The following is an 11070-nucleotide window of genomic DNA, read 5'->3' on the forward strand; positions in this document are numbered from 1 at the left end:
CGTATGCGATGCGTTAATGACTTGAGGAGTTACTAGTTGTTTCACTTAGATTTGAGGAGAAATATGGATTTTGCTAGGGCTGGGCATAAAATACCGAAAACTAAATTACCGAACCGAACCAACTGTTTTGGTATTTCCGTAATTCGATATTCGATTCTGTTTTCGGGAGTGAAAGTATAACATTCGGTATTTTAATTTTGGTATTCAGTATTTACAATTATACCGTTCGGTAATTCGTTAAATATCAAATACTGAAATAGATACCAATAAAGCCTAAAGGCCCATTGTATTAAATTACTAGTCCATCCCAATAAGCTAGGCCTACCCATCAGTTCACAGTGTAAATCCCTAACACATTACACACACAAAAAAGCTCTAAGTCGACCTAACACATTACACACACACAAAAGCTCCAAGTCACCTAACACACACACAAAATCCCTAATCTGGTAATCCCTCCAAGTCTCCAACAAAATCCCTAATCCGGTAATCCCTATCACCTCCAAGTCTCTTTTTCTTCAATTTAGTTATGTTCTAATTTATTTGAACTAGGGTTTTATATACTTGTATACGGTAAAAACCGGATGTGAGCCAAACCGGTGGAATGGGAACCCGAGGAAGGAACAATGATGCGCCCGAGGCTACTCGCCCTTGACCGAAACAGTGCCTGGGCCGAAGCTGAGCAAGGGCACCGACTGATCTGCCCTCTGCATCGTTGAAACGGCCAAGCCCGAGGACTCGGGCTTTCATGGCCGTTGGTCCGCATGACCGTTAGCCCGAGTGACCGTTTGTCCGTGTGGCCGTTGCAGACGGGTCACGCGCCAGTAACGTCCAGTCGTGGTCAACTACCTACCATGCGTGTGTCAGACGACGCTGTCAGTCTAATCCCACCAAATCCGTGCAGAGCAGTCCTTTTTATTAACTCATATTGTATGAGAACCATGGGAGTGCCACTATAAATAGGGCATGTCCCCTTCCTTTAACGGGGTTGGCTTCTTCATTTTCCAAGAACACTTGTAATAGAAAAATATATACGCAATCTCTCTCTCAATATCTGATCCGGCCAAGGCCGTTTGTTTCCATTTACGTTGTGTTTCTTCCATTAAGTATTCAACATGGCTTCTAAACGTTCATGTCCGTAGCAAATTAAGCAAATCACCGTTACTAGCCGTTTTATTACCAAATACTCACACGCTTATTTTCCGCTATCAAATATATATATCAAGATCCAAGCACATATCCTATACCCGCGTACAAATTCAATTGGTTTCCCAATTTCGGGGTAAACAGTTTGGCGCCCACCGTGGGGCTAGGATAATAGTGGTCTTTGATCTTGATCTCTATCTTACCCATCAAAATCAGAAACATCTACTGTCCGTCTCTGAAAAAACGGACCAAATGGCTAACAGTGGGCAATCTGGTCACGTCAACAACAACGAGATCGTGGCCGAAAATGAAGGCAGCGGGCCACGAGGATCGCCAAACCCCACTGACCCTTTAAATACTAACAATTCAATTACTTTGTCCGGGACACAAGTCCGGAAAGAACCGGATACCCCGAATGATAATATTGACTTGCGTTTAATTTTTGAAATGTTGCAGGAACAGAGAGCGGCGATTGCCGAACAGGGAATCGCAATAGCCCAGCTGCAAAACGGAAGAGTAAAACGACCCCGAAAAAGGCGAAGAGTGTTGCTGAACCCAGAGGAGATGAGGCACGGATGGTTGAAAGCAATGGCTCCGGAGCTGGTCCATCCACCGAGGTTCTGAGAATGCTCGAAATGTTGGCGAAGCGGGTGGACTCGACCGAAAAAAGGGTGGAGACATACAACTCTCGGGTGGATCAAATCCCGGGGGCTCCGCCTATTTTGAAAGGGCCTGATTCAAAGAGGTACATCCAAAGGCCTTTTCCTCCGAGTGCAGCTCCGAAATTGATCCCGAAGAGGTTCAAAATGCCGGATATCCAAAAATATGACGGCACAACAGACCCTCACGAACACGTGACCTCATACGCCTGTGCTATAAAAGGCAATGATATGGAAGATGATGAAATCAAATCCGTGTTGCTGAAAAAGTTTAGGGAAACTCTGTCAAAAGGAGCATTGACTTGGTACGATCATCTGCCCGAGCATTCAATCACTTCTTTCGAAATGCTCGTCGATGCCTTCATAAAAGCACACGCCGGAGCCAAAAAGGTGCAGGCTTGAAAGGCGGATATTTTCCGTATAGCCCAAAGAGACAAGGAGCTATTGCGTGAATTTGTCAACCGGTTCCAAAAGGAACGAATGGAGCTCCCCCCGGTTCCGGAGGAATGGGCCGCACAAGCTTTCACAAAGGGGCTCAATGTTCAGAGCTCGACGACTTCATTCAAATTAAAGGAAAGCTTGCTGGAATACGAGGCTGTGACCTGGGCGGATGTCCATAGCCGATACGAGTCAAAAATTCGGATAGAGGATGACCAACTCGAGCTTCCCCCGGGGCCCGTAAAAATGAACAAAAGCTCGGAGAGATCACGAAAGAATTACGAACCGGAGGCCGGACCATCGAGGGAAAGGTATCGGCCATACTCTCGAAAACCAAGCTTCAGGTCGGAAAAATCAAGGGATGGCCCGAGTCATTTCTCCGGGCGGGGGTGATAATCGGGCCGAGTCCCCGGTTCAGGTATACCACCGAGGAGTCAAACGAGGAGGCCACGGCTGTGAAACTCGATCTCACGGATGAACTTCGCGAAAACGCGTTGTTCTGCATTGCAACCCAGAAGCAGAGAATGGAAAGGTACTACAATCGGAGAGCCAATTTTTAACATTTCTAAGTTGGGGACTTGGTGCTTCGAAAAGATACCTTGAGCACCAAGAATCCCAATGGAGGAAAACTGGGTCCGAACTGGGAAAGACCGTACAAGATAACCGAGGTAACGGGCAAAGGATCGTGTCAGCTGGAATCCGTGGACGGGCAGCGATTGTGCAACAACCGGAACGTGGCTCATTTGAAGGGATATTACTGCTAAGGTATGGACACCTCATGTTTAACCTTTTTCTTTTTGCAGGAAGTCAAGTACCGGATAAAGTTAGGATCTAGGTCTGAAAACGCGTGTTGCACTCTTTTCCTTAGTATGGTTTTGTCCCAAAATGGGTTTTTCGACAAGGTTTTTAATGAGGCAACAAGTACAACGTGTTACTTAACAAAAATAAGGACAAACGGCCGGGAACTCGGGGTCACGGCCTACGAGTGGGGGCTTGATGGTGCTCGCCTGATCTTGCAGCTCGGATAAGCACTAGGGGACTTATACCCACATCGAGGTGTACCCCGGTTAATGGAAAGCGAAGGAGCTCAACAAATCAAGACCGGACCTTCTACATTAGGTTTCGGTGTAAGGGCCAAACGATCATAATGAATCGTGTCCCATTCAATATTTGCTACGGCAAAACTAAGGCCCGGCCACCGGCCACAACCTCCGATGTAAGGACCAAACGATCATAATGAATCGTGTCCCATTCAACATTTGCTACGGCAAAACTAAGGCCCGGCCACCGGCCATAGCCTCCGATGTAAGGACCAAATGATCATAATGAATCGTGTCCCATTTTTCATTTACTACGGCTAAGGAAGGAAGAATTAAAATTCTCATATGTACAAGCATTTTGCAAACGCAAAGTTACCAAAAGCTGGTATAACAAAATCTTGGGTGTCTTTCTGTTAAAAGGACTTCGCCCCGATGGTAACCGCCGTAATCCGGCACTGCCCCACTCACATACTCTATATCGAGGATTGTGCCCGAAATTCGATAAAGGCGACAAGGTCACAATGACCCAAGCCAAAGCTCGCAAATTCCCCCAAAACGGGGACTGCTACATCAAAAACTTGGCCAAGGTTGAAAAAATACCGACCCTAAAGAAAATGCCTATCGTAATTCGGAGACATCTGAACTTATGAAGCATCGGATAAGTCCTACAGGCACGGTGAATTAACGACTATGAGTCGACCTGTCCTAAAACGGACCAACGATCATGACAAAAATAATGGCAAACATTCAAAACGAAGAAATAAGAAGGTAACTACGAGCTGCCGGAACCACCGGTTTTCGGGAATTATCCACTTCCCATTACTCCGATAGATCGCAGATCCGGGAAGTGTTGGGCTATCTGTATACGGTAAAAACCGGATGTGAGCCAAACCGGTGGAACGGGAACCGGAGGAAGGAACAATGATGCGCTCGAGGCTACTCGCCCTTGACCGAAACAGTGCCTGGGCCAAAGCTGAGCAAGGGCACCGACTGATCTGCCCTCTGCATCGTTAAAACGGCCAAGCCCGAGGACTCGGGCTTTCATGGCCGTTGGTTCGCATGACCGTTAGCCCGAGTGACTGTTTGTCCGTGTGGCCGTTGCAGACGGGTCACGCGCCAGTAACGTCCAGTCGTGGTCAACTACCTACCATGCGTGTGTCAGACGGCGCCGTCAGTCTAATCCCACCAAATCCGTGCAGAGCAGTCCTTTTTATTGTTATTTTATTAACTCATATTGTATGAGAACCATGGGAGTGCCACTATAAATAGGGCATGTCCCCTTCCTTTAAGGGGGTTGGCTTCTTCATTTTCCAAGAACACTTGTAATAGAAAAATATATACGCAATCTCTCTCTCAATATCTGATCCGGCCAAGGCCGTTTGTTTCCATTTACGTTGTGTTTCTTCCATTAAGTATTCAACATGGCTTCTAAACGTTCATGTCCGTAGCAAATTAAGCAAATCACTGTTACTAGCCGTTTTATTACCAAATACTCACACGCTTATTTTCCGCTATCAAATATATATATCAAGATTCAAGCACATATCCTATACCCGCGTACAAATTCAATTGGTTTCCCAATTTCGGGGTAAACAATACTCCCCCAGCTCGGTTCGAGACCACACAACTCATTTAAGTGAACAAAATTTGAACTGTGTCAGGTAAATTCCACTCATTTTACTGTTATATTACTTTCATTTCTTGTCTTAATTCATGTTTTTGCCTATGAAATTTGTGCAATTATCGTCAAATTTTTTTTGCTAGTTCCTTAAACTTATAGTATTCAATTATGAGAATCGAGAACATAGCTGACACTAAGTTTAGATCTTGTAAGTTGTTTCTTTAGACCCACAATTATGTGTTGATTTTCAGCTCTCTATTAAATGTATTGTCGGTGACTCAATATTTAGTCTTTTATTTGAACTTTGATGAACTGATAGTGCAAATTTGGTTAGCATATAAATTATATGTTACAAGAAATTATCTTATTACTCATTTTAATCTTATTACTTTCCTTTCTTGTCTGAATTCATATTTTTTGCCTATGATATTTGTGCAATTCCATCTAATTTTTGTCTGCTAGTCCCTTAAACTTATAGTTTCAATTTAGCAATGAGAATCTAGAACATAATTGAAACTAAGTTTAGGTCTTCTTATTTCATCCGAGATAAGCTGTTTTTGATTATGTGTTGATTTTAAGCTGAATCAATGAAAGTAATAGACTGATTTAAATACCGTGTCATTGCAATTTGTATCCTCTTCCTAATCCTGCTGCCAAATTTTCAGTCTTAAAGGAACATCCACCCTTGGGTCCTCGTTTTTGCAAATGTTTTCTTTAAAGGAACATTTTTTAATAAAAAAAATATCCAAGTTTGGTTCCTTGTTTTTTTTTTTTTTTTGCAAATTTCTCTTTAAAGAAGGAACATCTTTTAATAAAAAAGTTCCAACCTTGATTCCTGGTTTTTGCAATTTGTTTGTTGTATTACTACAATAATTTTACCCAACAGATAAGACTTTCAATTTTGGACAACAATAACATCCATTGCTTATTTGCTTTAATAGTTTAATGTACTATATTCCCTTGCAATTCATTAAGTCAGATTTCACTTTTACAAATTTCGAGATAATTTATTGATAAAAGTATGTTGTTTTTTGAATTGTACAATAGAAATATAAACCATGTCACTGATTTTAAATTCTAAATCCACTAATTTAGGTAATCTTTACTAATTTAAGCAATCAATTAATGTTTATATATATTTGAAACTTTTACTGCTGATTTAAAATACTTAATCCACTAATTGATTATATATGTGCTCCTCTGTTGTTTGTTGAATTGTATGATAGAAATGATACTTAATCCCTTGCAATTATGTCTTATAACATTTGTAATCTCTTCTCTCTTTAGATGGAAGATGAAGCAAGTCGAATAGCCAATGCGGGTGGAAGCACACCTATTACTGAATCTCTCGATTCAACACCGGAAGTTGATCAAGTTCCAGTGGTTGTGAAGAGGAAAGCTATACAACCAAGATCTACTGCTTGGCCGCATTATGATAAGCTCATAGAAGATGGAATTAATAAAGCAAAGTGTAAGTATTGTGGTAAAGTTCTCTTAGCTGATTGAACTAAAAATGGAACAACTGGACTGAAAAAACGTTTGAGAATTTGTCCTAGAAATCCAAATAAGGTTGAAACTTGCAATTCCAAATACAAACAATCAAATTTAAACTTTCCATTAGAAGGTGAAATGGGTGATGGGGCAAATTGGACTTTTGATCAAGAGGTATCTCAGAGGGCTTTAGTTGAGATGTTAATTCTTGATGAGCTTCCTTTTCGTTTTGTTGAAAAGGAAGATTTTGTTGAAAAAAATCCAACCTTTATTCTGAGTTCCCTCCCGTAGAACAGTGACTAGGGATTGTTATGTAGTTTTTGGTGAAGAGAGACAAAAGTTTATAAAGTATTTGAAAGAAACATCACCGAGAGTTTGTCTAACCACAGACACATGGACTTTTATAGATAGAATAAATTATATGTGTTTGACAGTGCACTTTATGATAGTGATTGGCTCTTGCATAAACGAATTTTAAACTTTCAGGTCGTCACTAGTCATAAGGGTGACGAAATGGCCCGTTGTATTAGCAAGTGTTTGCTTGATTGGAAATTGGAGAAAATAATCACTATAACTATAGATAATACTTCTTCTAATGATGTCATGGTGAAAGAGTTACATAAATAAATGGTTAATTGGGGATCTAACATGAAATGTGGTAACCATCTTCACGTGAGATGTATGGCTCACATTCTGAATCTTATTATGCAAGATGGCATGAAAGAAGTTGGTCCATCTATCAAATGTGTTAGGCAAATGGTATATGTTAGACAATCTGCCGCAAGGGTGAGAAAATTCGCGGAATGTTGTGAACTAAAAACATAGACAGTAAGAAGTCATTATGTTTAGATGTTTCGACCCAGTGGAATTATACCTACTTGATGTTGGATGCCGCACAACATTTTAAGTGTGCATTTGATAGGTTTGATCTTGAAGATGGTGGATTGTCAACTAATCTCGCTACTCTTGTTTGTGAAGGTGGAAGTGTTGCAGGTGTACTTGAAAGTGATGATTGACAAAAGGTGAGAAACATGGTAATATTTCTTAAAAGGTTTTATGATCTAACTGAGAAGGTTTCAGGTTCACTTTATGTCACTTCTAATGGTTACTTTGAAGATATAGTTGAGCTTCACAATCATTTAAGAGAGTGTATTGAAGACGGTGATCCTTCTTTGGCAAAAATGGGAGAAAAAATGATAGAAACGTTTGTCAAGTATTGGGGTGCTCCGGAAAAAATTAATAAGATGCTTTTTATTGCCTCTATCTTAGATCCTCATAAATAAACTTGAGTATGTTGGCGACGCACTTGAGGATATGGTTGGAGATGAAAAGGGTAGTAAAATAAAAGATAAAGTGGTGACTTACATGAAATCTATGTTTGAAGAGTATGTAGCAAAATTCTCTAATGCATCTCGACGTACATCTTCTCTCTCTGATTCATCGGGTTAGACATCGGATTCATCTAGTTATAACACTAGCACAAAATCAGCAAAAGCAAGAAATAGGATCCAAATGAAGAGGAACAAACAAGATGGTACAGGTTTGGGTGGTAAGTCGGAGTTGGAAAAGTATCTTAGTGAAGAACTAGAGCCGAATGATGATGATAATGATGAGGATAATTTTGATAGCTTGTCATGGTGGAAAGCTCATTCTCCTTGATATAAAATTCTTTCCGAGATGGCTCGAGAAGTGTTGGGAATTCCAAATTCTAGTGTGGCATCGGAATGTGCATTTAGCACCGGGGGCCGTATTCTTGATTCATTTAGGAGTTCTTTGACTCCGAAATTGGTGCAAGCTGTTATTTGTCTTCAAGATTGGCGTCGAAATGAGCCTTATCCCGTAAATGTTGAAGAAGATTTTAATGATCTTATGAAACTTGAACTTGGTATGTTTTTTAGTTTTTGTATTTTGTTTTTATATGTTTTACTTAGTTTAATTGTTGACACATCTTAAATTCTTTTTCGATATGACTGATAGCTCAAAAGATTCCCTCGTTCTTGATTGTAATCTCAAGTTGCCTTGGTCTCATGTATCTATTGAATTTTTAATTTAATTTAGTTTGATGTTCCACCAATTCTCCTCTTTGGTGCTGGATTTGTGCTTTCTCTTTAATTCTTTTGGTTCTTAAAACTAAAGGCAACATTGCTATTTGACAACTGATCCTCCTGTTGGATTTGTGCTTTCTCTTTTTCCTGCTTGACTGGGTGTTTACCTCTGTTGCATAACACTTTTTCTAGAAGTTTGAGTATGTTTTTAGTGCACGAATCTAGAAGTTTAGTGTGGTATAATTCAATAGAACTAACTAGAAATTTCTTGGTAAGTGATTCTGGAGATTTAGCAAAGAGCAGAACAAAACTATGGCATGACGCAATTAGTGTAAATTTTGGTTAGAGGTAGATGACCAGACTTTACTTTATGTCAGTATAATAGCCTCTTTTTCTAGATTTTTCAACCTCGCTGGTATCAATGGTACTTACTTTCTAGATTTAAGCTTCTACATTGCAAAACTTGCTGCTGCTACTTATTTTAGATTGTTATGGTAGGAAAAAATGAAAGGCTTGATCAGGTTATGAATTTACTATGGATAGATATCTCTTTTCTGTACCATTGTACTAAGATTTCTGGGTTTATGGATGAGCTAAGTGTTGCTTACTGTTCTATATCCTGCATTTACAATGAATAATTTTACTGCTTATCTGTCCATGGAAGATGTTTTGGAAGACAAAAGCTCCTGCGAAAGTAACTTATTTTGGTCGGATTGTAACTTGGGGAGCTTGTGAACCTGCAATAGTGGAAGCTGCTAAGTTATTGTTTGTTGGTGTCTTAGTTACCTCCAAGGCATATTTTCTATGTCATTGACATATGCTATGTCTCTTTGCTATAGATTAAACAATGTGACGAATAGTTGAAATTTTGTAATTTGTATAGTATATGCTAACCAAGCCTACACCTGTTGTCAAAGAGGTGTAATAGGTGCGGAGATGTTATAGACGCACTAATTTAGATCATGGATCTGATCAAATGATTTTATAGGTGAACATGTTGGAGTATGTTTCTTTTGAATAGTGAATGTTCTTTAGGGTATTATTGGGTTTCTTAAGTTAATATAATGCTAGGTACTGGTGTGGTTTGTTTAGCTTTCCCCTGCTATTCTTTTATTTGGTTATGTATTTGCAGAACGGAATCTGCAACCAAGCATGCTGTTGTGGTGAAAGTCAGGTGAGAGTCAAGTTTATTGATGAACAGAACAGGTTTATCATGAGAAATGTCAAGGGACTAGTCAGAAAGGGTGATGTTCTTACATTGTTGGAGTCTGAGAGGGAGGCCAGGGGATTGCGTTGAGCGCATAATTATGAATGCCACATTGTAATGCATCGAATACTTGATACTGGCTGGGATTTATTTCCTATTTAATAGTCCTCGATTTTGTTTGCTTAGACTTGTAAGTTTGGGCATGTCGATTTTGAGGTGTTAACCATGATTCGTGTAATTTTAGTGCACTTCACGTTTTTGGAATTGTTTATGATTAATATTTTGCTAGCTTTGCATGAATGGCAGTAACTAATGGTTCAGCTTTGTTTTAGTGTGGTGGATGCACTGGATGGTCATCCATCTATTATCTTGAATCTTTTATATTGGTTCTGTCCTATGTTAGTTTTCTGTTGCTGCTGCTTCTTTTGTTCTCGACAAGAGTGTTAATAGTCCATAATGAATATTAGAGTGAATTCAAGAATGAAAAGTTTGATTGCTCCAAAGTTTGATTGCTCCCCCTAAAGTTTGGTTGTCTGATGATACTTGCTATGTATTGACCCCTTACATAGCATACTTGCGTTCTAATACAGTGGACTTCGACTTCAATATGGTATTACCGTATCAAACCGAAGTTTGATTTACCGATTACCGAATTGAAGTTTGAAAGTTCGGTATTTGGTATATACTTTCAATTACCGATTACCGAATTACCGAACCCGATCTTTAAAAATATCTAATCGAATACCGAACGCCCAGCCCTAGATTTTGCTTGGTGGTTCGTTTTTGCTTAGATGGATGATTAGTTTGGAGGATCGATTGAGTGTTTGTTGGTCGGTAGTGATAAGAGATTTAAAATGAAATATGGGAATTGAAGGATTGCGATAAGGTATCTTGCTATCGGGTTCAGGGAATTAAGGTTCGTAAGACTTGAGGTGAGGTAATATGGGTACTTGAGTCATGTTGGATTGCGGGAACAATATATCGTCATGTACAGTAAGGGGTGTGACCGATGAGGTTAGTTGGTGTCTACGAGGTTAAGGGCAGTAAGGGAATTGTTGAAGTAAGAGTTAGTGATGTAGCACCCCCTTTGGGAGGATGTCCCTTACGAAACAAAAACAAATTTCATACTTATAACATTCAGAAGAAATTTATTTAATAAGATATTCACAATAATTTAGTAGTGGAAATAGGCCCATGTGAACAAGTTTCAAAATACAACGTCTCAATCTCAAAATACAAACTAGTTAAGTTTCTCCAGTTCAACATAAGTACTAAATTTAAAATATCACAAGACTTGGGCATGAACACTCCCAAAATAGTCAAGTCATTCAGCAAAACCAAGTTACAAAATATTAGCATCATGACCCAAATTTCATTCAAAAGTGCATATCGAAGTGTATCACATGGATCATGTACAAGTCCC

General features: G+C 39.7%; 1 long non-coding RNA gene across 2 annotated transcripts; it reads left to right on the top strand.

Annotated features, from left to right (window-relative positions):
* The first annotated feature begins 382 nt into the window (after positions 1 to 382).
* LOC132630832 (uncharacterized) lies at positions 383 to 9971 on the top strand. Of its 2 annotated transcripts, XR_009578708.1 has the most exons (5): positions 383 to 486; positions 4891 to 4944; positions 6192 to 6375; positions 7374 to 8280; positions 9573 to 9971. It is a non-coding gene; the product is annotated as an uncharacterized LOC132630832 (long non-coding RNA). The 2 variants fall into 2 exon arrangements; XR_009578707.1 differs by lacking the exons at positions 383 to 486; positions 4891 to 4944 and adding an exon at positions 4962 to 5112.
* Positions 9972 to 11070: the final 1099 nt, after the last annotated feature.

This window comes from Lycium barbarum, chromosome 3 (genome assembly GCF_019175385.1).
Source record: "Lycium barbarum isolate Lr01 chromosome 3, ASM1917538v2, whole genome shotgun sequence".
Lineage (NCBI taxonomy): Eukaryota > Viridiplantae > Streptophyta > Magnoliopsida > Solanales > Solanaceae > Lycium > Lycium barbarum.